Here is a 17790-nt window from a genome sequence, read left to right as displayed (position 1 = left end):
GAGAGAGATGTTGGTTCACTGAACTGTTCACTTAAAATTTGTACCTTGTATAGTATGTAAAATTATACCCAAATTAAAAGATAGTTCAGGGACTTCTCTGGTGGCGCAGAGGTTAAGAATCCGACTGCCAATGCAGGGGACACGGGTTCAAGCCCTGGTCTGGGAGGATCCCATATGCTGCGGAGCAACGAAGCCCGTGTGCCACAACTACTGAGCCTGCACTCTAGAGCCCGCAAGCCACAACTATGGACCCCGAGTGCCACAACTACTAAGCCTGTGTGCCTAGAGCCCGTGCTCCACAACAAAGAGAAACAACCGCAATGAGAGGCCCATGCACCGCAACGAAGAGTAGCCCCCCGCTCACTGCAACTAGAGAAAGCCCGCACGCAGCAACAAAGACCCAATGCAGCCAAAAATAAAAAATAAATAAATAAAATTTAAAAAAAAAAAGATAGTGCACAAAAAAATTTCTCTGAATTAGTTCTGAAGGAGATATGGTCTCTCACAGGTCAAAAGTATTTCTCTTATTACCCTGGGGGACAAATTCTAAAGCCTCCAAACAGAAGGTGTGTGTGTTTAGTTCAGTCATGACTTTTTAAAGATTTTTTCTTTGATGTGGACCATTTTTAAAGTCTTTATTGAATTTGTCACAATATTGCTTCTGTTTTATGTTTTGTTTTTTTGGCCATGAGGCATGTGGGATCTTAGCTCCCTGACCAAGGATCAAATCCACACCCCCTGCACTGGGAGGCGAAGTGTTAATCACTGGACTGCCATGAAGTCCCTAGTCACGCTGTTTTTGAAATATACACCCAAACAAAGCAGAGGGAAAAGAACTAATATCTGTTTCCTATCAAAATACTCTTTTTGATATTTGTTCCAACCTAGAGGAATTAAAAACAACCTGCCCTTTAGGTTTTATCTAATTTTATTTATCCCATTAACAATTTAAAGTTTACTTTTAACAACACAATGAAAAAAGCACTCAAAAAATAAACTATAAAGCATAAATCCGAATGTTCTAATATCTTACTATTCTAAAATATTAAATTCCTACTGTATTCCAGGCAAGACAATAGTCACTAGGGCAATGAAAATGAAAAACTTCCACCTTATTGTTGAAGAGTTCTCAGTTGGGTGGAAGAGAAATTACCGTAAATTTTAAGTAAATAAATTTAATATAAATTGGTAAAGACCTCACTGGGGGAAAAATATATCACTTCTTTTCCCTCGAAAACCATAATATTTAATATTGACCAATAAAATGCAAGAAGTAAATATAATAAATTCAGTTATTCCTTTTGAAGGACACAATAATTTTAAGAAAGAAAAAACTTCAGCAACTAACTCCATATAAACATGTTTCTTAAGTCAAGAAAAAATAACCCCTCCACCTTTTAAAGGAAATGATCTCCACAGCACAGGGGATTAGATAACTACATCTTGTACCACTTGCCCACATCCTCCATCCCAACCTCATAGCTGGTTTGCCTGGCGTGGGTTCCCATCGGAGGTAAATCTGAAGGCTGGTCAGGCTATGCCTCAACATGAAGTGATGGGGTGAGTGAATTCTCACTCTCAGGACTCTAATTGTGATACAAATCCCTTCTCTTCTATTCTCTCCTGAGCCTACTTTTATCCCCTCTACTGAAACTAGTCAATTCAAAATCAACAATGACCTCCAACATCGCGAAAGCCAATGGTTGGTTCTCGATTTTCATTTAATATGACCTTTCGGCAGCGTGCGACACGGTTGTTCTCTTGCTTCCACTTGAAATTCTTTCCTTACTTGGCCCCCAGAACACCTCACACTCTTTCCACTGTCTGCCTTCCTTCCAGCAGTTGCTTCTCACCCCCGTTCGTGGGCTCTTCCTTATCTCTGTAAGTGCCCAGAGGTTCATTCAATGCTCAGCTCTCCTCCCTATTATCATTTGCTTTCTAGGTCAGCAGTTCTCAAACATTTTGGTCTCAGGACCCCTTTACACTTTTAAAAACTGATAAGGATCTCAAAAAATGTTTGTGTATGAGGGTTATACCTATAGATAATTACTGTATTAAAAACTGAGAAAACTTTTAAATATTTATTAATTCATCTAAAAGCAACTATAAGCCCTATCAACATATAATAACATATTTTAATAGAAAATACATTTTCCAAAATAAAAACATATATATGAGTAAGAAGAAGAGTATCATTTTACATTTTTTAAAATCTCCCTAATACCTAGCTTAATAGGAAACAGCAGATTCCCATAACTGTGTTTGCATTCAATCTGCTATGATGTCACACATAGTCTCTGGAAAACGCTACTGAACTGTACGTCTTAGTATTATTATAAAAAGTTTTAACTCTGCTGACCTCCCTATGAAAGTCCAAGGAACCCATGGGTCCCTACTATACTTTGAGAACTACTTTAGGTGCTCCCATCCAATCCCATGGTTTTAAATACCATCTCTTCTAGGACAACTCTCAATTAAAAAGATATCTCTGGGCTGGACTCCTTGAACTCCAGGTTCAAATAGCCAGCTGCTCAACATGCTCACTCAGATATCTAACAGGTATTGTTTAATTATTAACAATAATAATTAAAGTTATTTTAATTAATAAAGACTTTACTCCCCACCTGCCCTATAACCGCAACATTTTCCTCCTGTGCTCTCCTCCCATCTCAGTAAATAATAACTCTAACTTACCAGCAGCTCAGGTTGAAATCTTGGGAGAAAACCAGCATGCCTCTTTTTTTTGCAAATCCACATCTAACTTATATCCAAATTCTATGAGCTTCCTTCAGGAATATATCCGGAATCTCACCATGTCTTATCCCTCCACTACTCCTTCCACCCTGGTCCAGGCTTATGCATCTTGGCCTAGACTTTGGCAATAGTCTCCATGCATCCTCTTGTGTCCCCTGTGGGACAGTCTTCACATAGCAACCAGAGGGATTTAAGGCATAAGTCAGATCATAAGTCACTTCTTTGCTTAAGACCACAGGTACCGTCTCACCTCACTCAGAGCAAAAGCTAGACTCTACATCATAGCCTACAGAGGTGCTCTATGAGCTGGCCCCCGACTACCCTTCCGAACTCATATATTAAAACTCTCCCCTCACTCACTGCACTGTAGCCACCCCGGCCCCTTGGCCGTCACTCATACACTCTCCCGTCGGGGTCTCTGCAATTGCAGTTTCTTCTGCCTGAAGCCCACTCTCCTCAGATCCCCCTGACTGAGGCTTGCTCCTGCAGTCAGCACTCAAATACACCATGTGGAAGATGCCATTCTCACCATCACTCCATACCCTATCCCTGCTTTATTTTTCTTCCTAAAACTTGTCGTTACCTGACATGCTTGTCTGTTCTTTGTCTGTTCTCCCCGCCCCCAAGCAATGAGAAGAGGGCATTTGTCTGGCTCAATGTTATATCCCAGTACCTAGAACAGTGTCTACTGGGAAACAGTTGCTCAATATATTGTTTGAGTGGATCAAGAGAGATGCCGATCCAGGTAGCATTGGGAGTTGAAGGTGAAAGTGATGAGTTGGAGAGGCCAGGAGAGCCACATGCAAAGTAGCACTTTGAAGAAGAAGAAACCATAGAAGTGGAAAAAACAGCACCACCAAATAGAGGCTATGAATAAAAGGAGACAAGAACTACTGTTGGATAGAACTGCTACCAAGGCCAGAGAACAAAGTGATTACCAAACATTTATTTATCTCAAATAGTAGCTCGTAAAATCCACTCGAAATACACAAACATCTTTGGAACAAGAATGTTTCCCTCAAATGTCACCTGAATCAATTCAGTACAATCTCACACTCTTTACTGACGTAACTCTTTTCTTATACAAAAAAGAAGGCAAGGCTCATACAAAGGAAAATGATTAGTCTACTTAGCCTACTTGCCAAACTTTTGGCCTCCACCCTAACTTTTCAGTAATCCCCACAAACTGGTTCCAAGAGGGAGATAACCCTAGAATAGTTATATTAAACTAGGTTCTTATAGTCACTAAAATCCAATGAGTCCGACCAGAAAACCCCACATCAGATCACTTGGGTCAGGATTGTAAGAATGAGAGCCAGGGTTACTTCACCATAATTAATATCAAAATCACAAAGCCATAAACAGCACACTGGTTAACAAATGTTTTATCCAAAAAGAATTTTAAAAAATATTTTTCTTCATTCTGATCAAGAACGAAAAGTAGCACACATGGACTCAAATCGCAGCTAGTACCCCAAATTCAGGTGGCCAGTGCCAAATGTCAGTCATGACCAGTGATCTGCTATCCCTCTTGGAGGGAACGTGAGACAAGTGGTGGAACGGTGCTCGGTACAAGGTGAGGCCCCATCGGCAAGTCTTTGGGTTCACAGCCCCCATGATACCTTCACTTAATCTGCTACCAATTAATGTTTTCACTATTCAGACTTAAAAATGACACTGTATACCATGATCCTAGTGAACTCCCTTTTCACAGGCTCCACATACACAACAACAGCAAAAGAGCAATATCTCTTAAAGGGAACAGAGAAAAAACCTTCCCGTCTGTCTCTGTTACTGTCGTATATTCTCCCTTCTAAACTACTTACTGCTTGTGTCAGTTTGTACACAATTAGGAGTGTACTCTTGAAATCTCACAAATAAACAAGAACAGAGATTTTTAAAGCAAAATACTAATAAAAAATTTTTTCAAAGAAAGAAAAGAAAAAGCAGAAAGGGTAGTTTGCTAAAAATTTTTTCTTAACGCTCTTAAGAGATTTGAGGAAGAGGTTATCATTTTGAGGTTCTGCTAGCTGAGTAGAGAAAACTAATCTATCTGTTTACCTACCTATCTATTACTTTTGCTTGAGAGCAGCACGGTTGATCTTCAGTGCTCACGATGTACAATGCACTTTGTTAGGAGCTGGAAAGCATCCTAAGATGAATACAAATTTCCTTTTAGAGTCACCCAGGGTAGCGGAAAGAGCGAGGGCTTTGAAAGAGTGAGGGCTCTGACTGCAACAGATTAGGGTGTGAACCAGCGAACCGGTGCTTTGGAACTGTGTTACCTTGGGCAAGGCTGAGCTTTGGTTTCCTGGATTTGAAACAAAGAAAGTATCCAGGCCTCTATACTTACTACCTTCCTGCCTGAGAAGTTCTTGCCCCAGAATGAGCAAACTCATTCCCTCCCCTCCTTCATGACCTTACTTGTATGTTACCTTCCCTCTGAGGCCTTCCCTGCCCTCCCTACTTTGTGCTACAGCGAACACATTACACACACACACACACACACACACACACACACACACACACACACACACCCCTCACTCATACCCACACTCCCACCCACTTCTCTGTTTCAGTTTTTGCCAGAACCTTGATCACCATCTAGCACACATGTATTTTAGTTATTCATCTAGTTTAGCCTCTTTCTCCCACTAGGCTATAAGCTCCATGGTACAAGTTTGGGGCTTGTTTAGGGTTTTTTCCCTTTGTTCACAACCTAACGCATCTAAAGGAGGGTCTAAAACATAAATGTAACACCCAAAGTTTGCTGCATGAAGGAAGTTCATGAAGATCCCTGCAAGGTTCCAGGGTTCTCATTAGAGATCATGTAAATAAAGACCTTAGGATATAAAAGGCACACAGTGCATAGTAGATATTATTATCTTATTATTATTATTCTTAATAATATTATTATATTATTATCTTCTAACAGTTTCAGACTATTGGAAACTGTCAACAGAATTTGTTTTTAAAATAATGAGAACAATAATGTCAGAGATGGCACAGGCCAGCTAAGGATTAAGTAGCAAAAGAGGGAAAAAAGAAATAACTGCTATAAATCCATGGGAGGGAGATCACTCTGGATTATTCTACATGATGAGCCTAAGACATTACACATTCCTGTACAGAAAACAAAGTTTAAGAGGGGAGTGAGTTTGAAAACAGATTCTGGGGACTTCCCTAGCAGTCCAGTGGTTAAGACTCTGCACTCCCAATGCAGGGGGCATGGGTTCAATCCCTGGTTGGGGAACTAAGATCCCGCATGCTGCAAGGTGCAGCCAAAAAAAAAAAAAAAAAAAAAAAAACCAGATTCTGGATTACAAAGAGATGTCATTTATGTGTTCTTCACCCAGACAGGGCCCAATCAATAAGAAAGACAACTAAGTTTTAGTTTACTTTGATTATTCACTTTGACAGAAGAGAAAAGCAATAGAATGTTGAGAATGTTAGGACACTAATTATGTCTTCAAATATTTGTTTTAACAATTGCTTTTCTGACTGTGTGGAAGTTTGAAAGTGAATACACTAATAATTAACATTTTCCCACCAAATATTTAGGAAGAAAAAGATTCTAAAAATGAGCTATTACTTATATAATCTTTGTTTCTATTATGGTTTCTTTCCCAAATTAATGTAGGTAGAAATAAATATATGCAGTCAAAAAAATACTCAGTATATCTTTGAATGTGATATTAAAAAAAATTATCAAAAGAGTGCCCCAAGATTAAAAACCCCTGCATAAAAAAGAGAAAAGACTATTCACATCAAGAAAGCTTTCTTCATTTTACTAAAGGATTTCTTAAGAATTCCTCTAAAATTAGTGAGCTTTCCTTGTCAACCTAAATTTATTCAATTTATTAAAAATATCAATGATATAATTCTCAGAAATGTACTCTGCTGAAAAATATAACTGTGATAAGAAAAAAAAACACTAGGAAAATTCTATGTTCTCAAATTTTGAGCAAAAAATAATAAATAGTGATGCTTTGGATCAAATAGTTTAAAAGCCTGAAAATATTTATAACGTGGGATGCAAACCATTTCCCTCCTTAGAAACTGTTTCCACCAATGCCAATTCAAAGTAAACATTACAATATTTTAAAAACAAACAGCCATTTTTTCAGAACTAAATGTGAAGATCTGTTAAGCTAACACATTTAAAATTAAAACTTCCAAACACAGCTACTCAAAAAAATCATAATAAATAAACATCACCAAGCCCTTCAAATATTAATCTTAAAATTTCTAATCATAATATGGTCTTATGTAAGTGTGCAGCTGACAAATCATGCTATTAATCCAGCTGGCATGCTTACCATGGTATGTTTGTGATTCCTTCCATGGCAAATATTTAAAACACACTACTAATTTTCATAATCTAAAATACATAACTGTTCCAGGCAATCGTTATCCCTACCCTAATCATCATAACTTGAGCTTTCTTCCAATTTAAATCAACATTTATTCCATTTCACATTTGCTTAGCACCACGCTACATGCTCAAAAAAAGTAATCATTAGTTTAAGTCATGCCAAATATATCGCTGTTTCCAGGAAACTGTGTTCTAATGTAGCAACGCAGAGTGACAGATGGACCAGGAAAGGCTACCTGCGTTAGATCAGTAACCCTGATAGCAGGTCCTCCTCTGCAACATTAATCTAATGTGGGAGTCTCAAAACAAGAAAATTAAAGTTCACAACAGAGTGTGTAATTCATTTAGGTTAGTGAGTGGCACATGTACGTATTACATATTTCTGTCAGATGGCAATGCTTCTTGCTAAACTCCTATTTAGTGCCCAAAGAGTACTGAGGCAGCTGAATTTTCAAATCATAAAACTGATTCCGCAGGATCTGCACATTGTACATTTAAACCATAACATTAAGAATTTCTTTTTGAGACTGATTTCTTTTTTGTATCACTGGCATATTAATTATTATTAATATTATATTAATTGCAACTATTTTCACTTTCAAATAATATTCCACTAATTCAGAATCAAATGAAATAATATTGAATAAATGGACCAACATACACCAGAGCCTCTCAGGACATCATCATGTGGACCTATGGCAGATATCACATAACGAAATATAACAAATAAACCCCCATAAAGTGGGGGAGTTACTTAGGAATCTTACCTAGAAGGGTAAACTTAGGAATCTTAGGAATTTTACCTAGAAGGGTAAACTTATAAGATATAGGAAAATATTGGACAATTAATTAATCAAATCAATGAACAAAAATAAATCTCATCTCAATAAATAATGTGTCAAAGACATCAAAGTCCCCACCAACTCAGAAAGCATATTACAAGGAATTATTCTCCACCTCATTCCTGACCTAATCCAACTGTACACGGCAGACACTCAAATTAAAAGGGGAGGCTGGGCTTGTACCTAAATTTTTAATAATTTTTTGAGCTCTGCCCTAAATATCTTCCCACCTCATCTATTAGAAGCACCTACTCAACAAAAATAGATCTTTCATTTATGCAGAATGACACAACAGATATCTTAAACTACTCTCCCAAATAAAAATAAAGAAGAAAATATAACATCTTTTTAAATGTACCAGTGAGATGACAATAAAGTAAGAGACAGTAAAAGTAGGAAAGCTGGGAAGTAAGAAAGCAATAAAACCAGAACCCTGGTCACCTTGAACTTACTATAACGATTACGTGGAGCAAGAGAGTAGATAAAACCAGGACTCCTCAAGCTGGTGAGTTTAAGAGCTCCCGGCATAAAATTGGAACTTTACAGAACTATACCCTCAGGATATGGGCAATGAATGAGAAGTAAACTTGCTCCATCAAAAGAGAAGAGAAACTGCTTTTTATCCCCAGCACCTTTCTGGGGGGTGAGGTGAGGCATGGCAGTGGTCTGGGCGGAAAATCTCCCTTGAGAATTCACAGCCAACATCTAGTACTCTGTGTGGTTTTGTGGTCTAAATTCATACTGTATGCTTCAAGAAAGCTCAAGCAGAGAATTTAATTTAAAGACTGTCTAGATTGATGGTACCTACAGGTACCTGGCAGAAGCAAATATAAATACTCTCTGGGAAAACCTATCTTTCACCTTGACCCTAAAGAACTCACACAGATAAAAACTGCAAGGAACATGAGTTCAGCCAATAAGTCGTAAACACAAGGAAATACGACACTATGAATGAGCACCAACAGAAACAGGCAAATGAAATCAGATCTGAAAAGACTTCAGATACTGGAATTATCAGCATAAAATAAGTATACTTAATATATCTCAATAAAGAAAACATTGAAAAGGAGCAAAATTTTATTTAAAAAATATTACCAAGCTGGTCTTTAGGGAAATTCTTTACTTAATCCACTGAGTTGTGGCACAAACATAGCTAAAGTACCTGATTCAAGAGGGGTCAGTTCTGTGATTCATTAATATCAATCTTCAATTTAAGACAGCCCACCCAAAATGTTCTAAAAGAATCTAGAAATAGATAAAGAAGACTTCACAGGCTGTCAGACTCAATATCACGCACCACATCACTCTGATGGCAAGAATGCCCTCATACTACCCACATCAACCAGAACATAGAGACCAGTCTCCCAGGGCTAACCCTGCAGGGGTATACTTAGTACCATTCACTGACCCCATCACCAAAAGTTACTTTCTACCACCAATGACTGTAAGGCTATCACTCCACCTCTCCTAACCTTAGAACTTCCGAGGCACCTCTAAGGAAACCACTGCCCTAAAAGCAGGTCAGTCTATGGGAATTCCAACTGGAGTGCCTATGGTTAAGTACCAAACCCAAGAGGGATTGTGTCCCTGCAGGAGAATTACAGGCATAATGAACACTGGAAGTAATGCTGTGCAAACATCTATTTTCCTTCTCTTTTTCATCCTCCTGTAGGTTCACTACGCCACAGTGATTCTCAGTCTTTACTTCCTTAAGGAAGTAAACAAAACTTTCTTTAAACAAAACTCCGTGGAAGTTCACTATATAAAACACATAAAAGCAGAGCTGTTAGTTGATGAGACAAGAAGGTGGTCAAAGGCCTTGCCCTCCTCCCTCACCCGTAACCCACTCCCAGGTATTTTGGAATTTCAAGGGCAATGAGGAACCACGTCTGAAAAGCACTGGCCTGGTGAGGATGATGATATAATGATAATGATGATAATTTAACTTAATAGTGATGCCTTTAGAGAAGAATAAAAAGGAACAATACATTATAGTCCCGGCTTCGTATCAGCCTAAGTAGAATGCGTCTATTAAATGTTGACCCATCTCAGCTGTAAACACCATTTGAGAACTCTGACCCCCTAGGAGCACAGAACTCTCCAGTTCAGGAGAAGCCACATTTGTACCGCATGGTGAATGTTTCTAAGAGATTGTAAAACAGCATCACTCGTGAGGCCTGGGGCTCCTTGCGAAAAAAAAGAGGGGAAAAATTGCTTAGTTAACTAGTACATGAAGCATCAAGTACATTATGGAACTAGTAGGGCCAAGCTATCCGCAAATAAGAATTTGAGAAGTTTCTTCTAACCACGGGAAAACTGAAGTTACTTGTCATAGATGGGTTACCTCAATGAAAGAAAAAGGACGTTTCAAAATTTACAAGTCAAAAGGGAATTTCCAGTACTCCCTTCATGCATTTGTACTGGGAAATTTACAAGTCAGGTTCACTGTATAATGTGACAGAGGAAGTGATCTGGGTTTTCTCATCATATCTTAACCCTCATTAGTTATTTTACAAGATATATAAAAACTAGTGGCAATTATGGAGTTCTTGTTTATTTTAATACTTCTGTCCTACCACTGTGGCCTAATCTGGAGAGGTACTAACTGAATTGAATGAGGATTAGGTCTACCTAATAATAAGATGGAATAACTTATGTTATTACCCACATGGAACACTTTGTAGCCACTTTTTAGCATGTTGTAAAAGAAAACTTAAAAACGGGGGAAAACGCTTAAGTTATACTGAGTAAAAACAGATCTAGAACACTATAATTCTAATTTTGTACTTTTTACAAGGTATACGTAGTCGTAAGAAAAAAAACTGGCAGCATCCACACCAAAATATTACCAGCAGCTACCTCTGAGTGGTGGTTTGTATTTTGTTGTTTGTACTTGTTAATGCTCATCAAATTTTCTGTTTAGAATTAGGAAAAAAGCAAATTTAAAAACAAAAAGAAATTTTACTTTTAGTAAAATTGGTACAATATACCTGAAGTTCTAAGGTTTGTGTATTTCATAAATTTTGAGACTCATATACAAATGCAAGAGCTGTGTGATTCTGTAGCCAAACTCCAGCCACAACTGCTTTGGAAGGAACAGCTGCTCATCAACTGCTCAGGTGAGCCAAGCCTAACTGCTCCCGGCAGAGTACTAGGCTCAGTGTGAGGAAGGACACACAGCCGGGGAGGCACACCTCCCAGTTCTCAGTCCATCATAACAGAATTGTCACTGTTTGGATGCAACCCCATCAGTGACTACACCAGGCTATCTAGAAGCCTTTGCTTCTGTGAGGGTGAGGCCTATTTAACTGTTTGCTTTAAGACTGCCTTTGTATTAATGTAAAGCAGGAAGAAATCCTTGGCCACATTTGCAATCTAAATGTCACCACCGTGTAATCAGTGAGGCAGCGTAATTGTTCAAAGCGCAGTCCGGGAAATCAGACAAATCTAGGTTCAAGTTCTGGCTCTACCATTCTCTAACTGCACGGGCTTGGGCAAGTTTCATAATGTCACAAGCCTCAGGTTATTCATCTTTCAAAGAAGGTTACCACACCAACCTCCCAGGATTTTAGTGAGGATTTAGAATACTTATCAGTATATATAGCCTCTGCTAATTTAATAAAAATATTTCAGAAGTCTAAATACACAGATTTTCAACTCATGTTGCCCACTACTGGGGACAAAAAAAAAGTGGATACAATGTATTCTTAAACTCACTTAAACTTAAAACTCACATCCTTCAGGGAAACTTCCCAGCTATACATACTGAAAGTGATCACCTGAGCCAAGACTAAGCACTTGAATAGATGTCCTACGTTTTAAAGGATTCAGGCTCTGAAACAAGTTTGTGAACTACATGAGAAGATTTCTAGCAAAATCTCATCATTCCTTGTCTTTATCATCTTCACTAACTATATTGAAAGGATCTGGGTACTGGTGCAAATGTCACAGACACAACAGGATTGTATCAGAAACATCAAAGTCCACTCATACTTCCTATACTGGCTTCATAATCAATTCAGAATGTATCAACAAAGACATCAGAGCGTATGTTAGAAAGAGGGCATATTTCAATAATGTCACATACCGATAATATACTCTCAGTAAAATTATAAAATTAGAAAATACTTGATTTTAATATGCTAATTAAATGCTATAAATCCCATTTCCGCCATTTACTCTCTGAGAAGTAGTAGGCCAGTCATTTAACCACCTGGAACCTCAGCATTCTCATCTAGAAGGTGGGACTTGGGCTTCCCTGGTGGCGCAGTGGTTGAGAATCGCCTGCTAATGCAGGGGACACGGGTTCGAGCCCTGGTCTGGGAGGATCCCACATGCCACAGAGCAACTGGGCCCGTGAGCCACAACTACTGAGCCTGCGCGTCTGGAGCTTGTGCTCCGCAGCAAGAGAGGCCGCGACAGTGAGAGGCCCGCGCACTGCAATGAAGAGTGGCCCCCGCTCGCCGCAACTAGAGAAAGCCCTTGCACAGAAACGAAGACCCAACACAGCCAAAAATAAATAAATTAATTAATTAATTAAAAAAAAAATTGCACAGGGTAACTGATGTATGTTGGAGGCTCTGGATTAAGGAGACTAAAGGTCTTAATGAGGCCATAGTCTCATGAATTATGAAAAAAAAAAAAAAAGAAAGTGGGACTTGTTTAATGTTCTCATGATGGTATGATGATCGAAGATATAAACTACTTGGCACAGGGTATATTTAAAGTGTTCTATATTGGTAGATTGGGAAAAAGAACCCCTAAAGGATCAAGATGACACACAACATGACATAGGCTATGCCATAAAAAAGGAGCCAGTGCATCAAAAGCCAGACATCGCTGAAGGTCGAAGGATGTGAAATAATGCATTACCCGGACCTTGATGATAAAGTTGGTTGAGGAGTAAAGAATTATCGCTCTAAGCAAGAAAACGAAATAACCACTTAACACTGTAACTTGAGGGGTCAAGGAGACAAGCAGGTCAAATTCAATGACTAACAGGGAACCAGTGAATCAGATGCAGCCACTACCCAGTCAGACTCAGATATGGCCTTCATATCAAACAGGGTAGAGAAAAGCCAGTAAGTAACAGCTGATTCAAAGGACACACATTCATCGAGCTTTGATACTAACTGCCCCATTCCCAGAAGAGAAGGCAGTGAGGCATCCGGCTAGAAATTTACCATTGCTTTCATTTGTCCATAGTCAAATGTTGCCTTTTTACTGTCATCTTTATTGTCTGCCAGGCAATAGGAAGGACTCTAGAGGGGCTGAGTCAGAGTTGCTTAAGAAAGAGTTAAGAGTGACATCCCATTACACAGTCAAGTTCAGAGAACAACAGCCACTAGTGTATTTGAGGCCAGAGGGTGAGGTTCTGCTCTAAGAAGGTTCCCAGAGAATGGCTCAACTTGACTTAGTACAGAGTGTGCCACACCAGGTTCAATCCAAGCTCTAAGTCATGACATACCTCCAACAGCTACTGTTTTGCATTTATCGCTGGGTTCCTTTAAAATTATTCTCATGTACGCTTCCTGAGGCAGGGTCTTGTCTTCTATTTCATAAGCTTCCCAGCCAGACACTTTCGTGCATCCCAAAGAACTCAATGGTGTACCTAGAATAGAAGAGCAATTTAAGCTTAACCACTCTGAAAATGGAATCATGAAATTCCTACATTGAAAGAGACCTTATCAATCCAGGACACCTCACTACAAAGAAAAGCATTTAAGTTTTCAAGTATTAGACTGGAAACAAAAATTCACAACTGACCTTCCCCACCTCCCACCCCATCTTTTCTCACCCCTATCTTTTTTTCTTTTTTTTTTTCTCTCTTTCCTCAATCTTTTAATAAAAATTGTCATAAAATATACATAACATAAACTTATCCCATCTTTTCTTAACTGAAAACAAAAGTCTGTAACCCTCTATCACATAGAGGTATCTCTCCTTTTATATATTTATCTACTATCTTTAACTGTCAACAAATAACTGATGTTCACAAATAAAGTATAGCAGTTTCACTATGAAAACAAAGGATAACTCCTAAGTTACCCTCTTTACAAGTTGACTGATAAAAAGGTGGTCATTTCTCTAGGCTAAAACATTACCCTCATGAATGATACCTTTCATAGTTATATGTGTGTAAATGGGTGTGTGCATAACCAGGAAGATAGAGATAATGTTTTGCATGTGACAAAGAACAAAGAAAGTTGTTCCTTTAGTCCCTATTTATGGTCATTTGTACTTATATGTGAAAGAATGTGGACTCTAATGGCATCTAGCAAGGTGGCATTTCATTTTGATAGTGTTTCTTTTAATCAGTAACATTCTATTTTTTTTTCTTTATAATAATCTATTAGAAGTGGATTTTCAACTATTTTCAGGATCACACAAGCCCCTCATCATTGAATATCTGATGATATCTAAGCCTATTCTACTACCACTCAAATTTTAGGAGGCTCTTCAACTCTTTGAAGCCCATCCCGGGACCCCAGGATAAAAATCCTAGGGATTTGCATGGACCAAACTGGGTTCCTATCTTAAGACAACTAACAGGCTAAACTTTGTGAAGAAACAATTCTTGGAACAAAAAACTACTCTTGATAGTCCCTAAGCACCTAGTCATACCAAGCAATCTCCCATTTTAACCAATCTTTATCCTATCTGTAAGAAATAGCACTAACCTTGTAAATAATCAAATACAGTCAATAGAAAGCCACTGTCACAAACTAACTAAAAACAAACAAAAAGGACTCTCTTGCCATTACATTAGCTTAAAAGTGTTCAATTAAAGCTTCAGAGTGGGCTTCCCTGGTGGCGCAGTGGTTAAGAATCTGCCTGCCAATGCAAGGGACACAGGTTCAAGCCCTGGTCTGGGAAGATCCCACATGCCGTGGAGCAACTAAGCCCATGCGCCACGACTACTGAGCCTGCGCTGTAGAGCCTGCGAGCCACAACTACTGAGCCCACGAGCCACAACTACTGAGCCTGCATGCCACGACTACTGAAGCCCGTGCGCCTAGAGCCCGTGCTCCACAACAAGAGAAGCCACTGCAATGAGAAGCCCGCGCACCACAACGAAGAGTAGCTCCTGCTCGCCACAACTAGAGAAAGCCTGCGCGCAGCAATGAAGACCCAACACAGCCAAATATTAATTAATTAATTAATTTTTTTTTAAGGCTTCAGAGTAAAATATATTTATATAAAAGAACATCATCTTCTGATGATACCAACATACAATGCATATACCTAAAGATAAATCAAGGGTTCCGCCCACCTAAAAAAAGTATAACTCAGGAAATAGGGTGTCACCTTATATTCAAGACCTCACTAAGTCTTATATTACAAACAAAAATCTATTTGTTTTGAATAATAAAATAATGTTTGGGAAAATAACTTTAATTAATGCTAGCTTTGGACGCTTATAGGTCCCTTGACAGAAACTGGTTAACAAAAAGAAGCAAAGAAATAGATTGAACAATTATTTTCAGAGGTAGGATCTAACAATAGCAAATGTGAGGTATCAGTTTTTAAAAGTCTTTTAAATATCACTTTAAAAAGCAATATGGATTTGGGGATTATGGATGCCCAATGGGATAGGTCTGTTTATCTCTACTTCCTTCTCAACCCCATTAAAATTATAGCAAAGAGGACAAAAGATATAAATCCATAAGGACAAAAAGAACAGAAAAGTATATTAGTGAAGACAACAGACATCAATGGCATTTTGGAAGCTGAAGGCAGAGATGACTGCTGAGCAGAGTAGAGCAGAGCAGAACAGGCTGGAACCTCACTGCCTGAGAAGCAAACAAAAATCCAGCTGAATGCTCCAGAAAGGCTCAGAACATGCAGCTTCTGGTTCCTGGGAGAAGACAGTAAAGAGCTGAGAAGAGGGAGACTGACTAAAGTCTGTACAAAACGCAGTTAGACCCTTACCTTATACCATATATAAAAATTAACTCAAAATGGATTAAAAACCTAAATGTAAGACCTAAAACTATAAACCTCCTAGAAGAAAACATAGGGGGAAAGCTTCATGACACTTGATTTGGCAATGATTTCTTGGCTATGACACCAAAAGCGTAGGCAACAAAAGCTTTAAAAATAGACAAATGAGACCATATCAAATTTTAGAACTTCTGTGCAGCAAAGGAAACAATCAGAGTGAAAAGGCAACCTATGAAACAGAAGAAAATATTTGCAAACTATACATAATATAAGGGATTAATATCCAGAATATATAAAGAATTACTACAACTCAACACCAAAAACCAAATAACCCAGTTAAAAAACTTGAATAGACACTTCTCCAAAGAAGATGTACAGATAGTCAACAAGCATATGAAAGTATCCTCAACATCATTAATCATCAAGGAAATGAAAATCAAAACCAAATGAGACACCATCTCACAGCTGTGAGGATGACCACTCTCAAAAACCAAAACAAGTGTTGGTGTGGAGAAAAGGGAACCCTTGTGCACTGTTGGTGGGAATGTAAAATGGTGCAGTCACTCCATGGAAAACAGCATGAAGGTTCTACAAAAAGTTAAAAATAGAACTACCCCATGATCCAACAATCCCACTTCTGGGTGTATTACCCCTCGCCCAGAATTGAAAGCAGGATCTCAAAGAGGTATTTGCACAACCATCTTCATTGCAGCATTATTCACAATAGCCAAGAGGTGAAAGCAACCTAAATGTCCATCAACAGATGAATGGATAAAGAAGATGTGGTATATACATATAATGGAATATTATTTACTCTTTAAAAAAAAAAAAGGAAATCCTGTCATATGCTACAACATGGATGAACCTTGATTGAGGACATTACACTAAGTAAAATAAGCCAATCACAAAAGTAAATACTATAAGATTCTACTTATATGAGGCATCTGAAGTAGTCAAACTCTTAGAAAATAGAACAGTGTTTATCAGAGGCTGGGGCAGGGGAAAAAGGAGAGTTGTCCAGTGGGTATAGTTTCAGTTTTGCAAGAAGAAAAAGTTTCAGAGACCTGCTGCATAACAATGTGAATATAGTTAACACTACTATATTATACACTTAAAAGGTTAAGATGGTAAATTTTATATTGTGTTTTTCACCACAGTAAAAAAATTAAGGAGATTATCCTGGATTATCTAGACAGATTCAATGTAATCATAAGGGTCCTTAAAAGTGAAAGAGGTAAGCAGACAGGAGGTCAAAGAAATGCAACATGAGATGTATTTGACCTGCTGTTGCCCCTTTAAAAGGGAGGAGCGGGGCCGAGAGCCAAGCAGCTGGGAAAAGCAAGGGAATGGATTCTCCTCTAGGAAGGAAGGAAGGCAGCCCCGCAGACAACCCTGACTTTAGCCCAGTAAGACCCATGTCAGACTTCTGACCTACAGAACTGTAAGGTAATACATTTGTGTGGATTTAAACAACAACCAAAAAGGCAGTTAGAACTCCAGATCTTCTCCCCAACTAGTAGAGCCAGCCCAACCATCCTTACTTCCATAAGAGGAAGCAGTTTACTCTCTGGAGAAAACGATACAGCAAGACTTCAGACTCAGAGACATCAGATAAGCTTGAAATAGAGGCATCAAGAAGTCAGCATCACAGGCTTGGATGGTGAGACGTCTGGCCCCCACCCCCAACGTGGCTCCCGCAAATCCTCACAGGCCAGCTTTCACCCCACAAAAACGTAAACAGAGGATTCCGTTTTGGAGAAACTGAAAGATCCAAGAAAAAAGATTTGCAGATTCTGATGTCTTGGAGACAGCAACTCACACGTCCCGGTTCCTGTCCAAAAAGCCTATAGTGAAGTCCACTAGGTAAACAAATTT

At 38.7% G+C, this 17790-nt stretch overlaps 1 protein-coding gene across 12 annotated transcripts in view; it reads right to left on the bottom strand.

Moving 5' to 3' along the window:
* The window catches only part of SGMS1 (sphingomyelin synthase 1), a 295457-nt gene that overhangs the window by 131086 nt on the left and 146581 nt on the right, over window positions 1-17790 (bottom strand). For 10 of the 12 annotated variants that reach the window (XM_082423837.1, XM_082423836.1, XM_082423829.1 and 7 more), the window contains one exon: window positions 13439-13582. The exons of the other annotated variants lie outside the window; for them this stretch is intronic. The gene's annotated coding sequence lies outside the window, so the exon portion shown is untranslated. The remainder of the gene's footprint in view (window positions 1-13438; window positions 13583-17790) is intronic. 12 annotated transcript variants of the gene reach the window in all.

Source organism: Balaenoptera physalus (assembly GCF_965194825.1).
Source record: "Balaenoptera physalus genome assembly, chromosome: 14".
Classification (NCBI taxonomy): domain Eukaryota; kingdom Metazoa; phylum Chordata; class Mammalia; order Artiodactyla; family Balaenopteridae; genus Balaenoptera; species Balaenoptera physalus.
This window is presented reverse-complemented; position numbering and strand designations above follow the sequence as displayed.